The sequence below is a fragment of the Nanorana parkeri genome, unplaced genomic scaffold, assembly GCF_000935625.1.
Source record: "Nanorana parkeri isolate BGI_ZX_2015 unplaced genomic scaffold, ASM93562v1 scaffold20, whole genome shotgun sequence".
Classification (NCBI taxonomy): domain Eukaryota; kingdom Metazoa; phylum Chordata; class Amphibia; order Anura; family Dicroglossidae; genus Nanorana; species Nanorana parkeri.
In genome coordinates, this window is record NW_017306288.1 from 798,299 (window position 1) to 799,302 (window position 1,004).

A 1,004-nucleotide genomic window follows, 5' to 3' on the forward strand; every position below is an offset into this window, starting at 1 on the left:
CAAGAAAAATGCTCCCCCCCCCCCCCCCCCAGGTTATTTTGAGGAAAGTAAATAAACAACAAGGAAATTAATGCTATTAGAACTGTTTATGGGGTGATAGGGACAGCGCAGGGGAGTAAAAAGGGATTTCAAGGGGGTGATGGGGACAAGGAGTGATAAGGACAGTGCAGGGGGTTTACATTAAGGGGCGATGGGGACAGAGCATGGGGACATGAGATTAAAGGGACTGAGAAGGGGAGAAAAGGAAATTTTTAATGGGGTGATGAGGGAAAAACAGAGATCATATGAAGATGGGGACAGAGCAAAGAGAGGTTATGGAAGGAAATACTCCCTAAGCGTTAGCATTGACAGTCCTCTTGTGATCCAGATCAGTGCATTTGTACTTGTTTATCTTTGCCAAACATTATTATTATTTATTATTATTATACAGGATTTATATAGCGCCAACAGTTTGCTCAGCGCTTTACAATATAAGGAAGACATTACAATCACAATTCAAGACAAGATGGTAAGGAGGGCCTTGCCCATGAGGGTTTACAATCTAAAAGGGAGGGGCAAGTGATACATGAGGAGGTGGCTGTGTGTGGATGCATTGATGAACACATTTCCCTAGATTGAAGTGCTAACTACCAGAATACCAGCTGCTTACCTCATGAGGGGATAGAGCAGGTTATGGGAGAAAATTCTCCCAATTACATATTTAGTTAGTTCCCAGGTCTCCTTCATCCCCAAGTCATCCTTGCCTTTTTAGCTCCACGTGCGGGGTATAAAGGGAGGGGTCATGTTAGGGTCAAAGGTGTGATGCTTCATTGGCTGGTGCATGGAGTTTTCACCTGGCTTTAAGGGGCATTAACTGACAGCCTATTGCCGTCTGGGAACTCCGTGTATCAGACAATAAGTGAGGCGTTCAGCACTGCAGCTGCCCTCAACTCATCCCGTCCTGCTGAGGTTGCAAGCCGCAACTGTGCTGCACCCGAAGCGAGTGCCTCACTTGCCTCACCCTT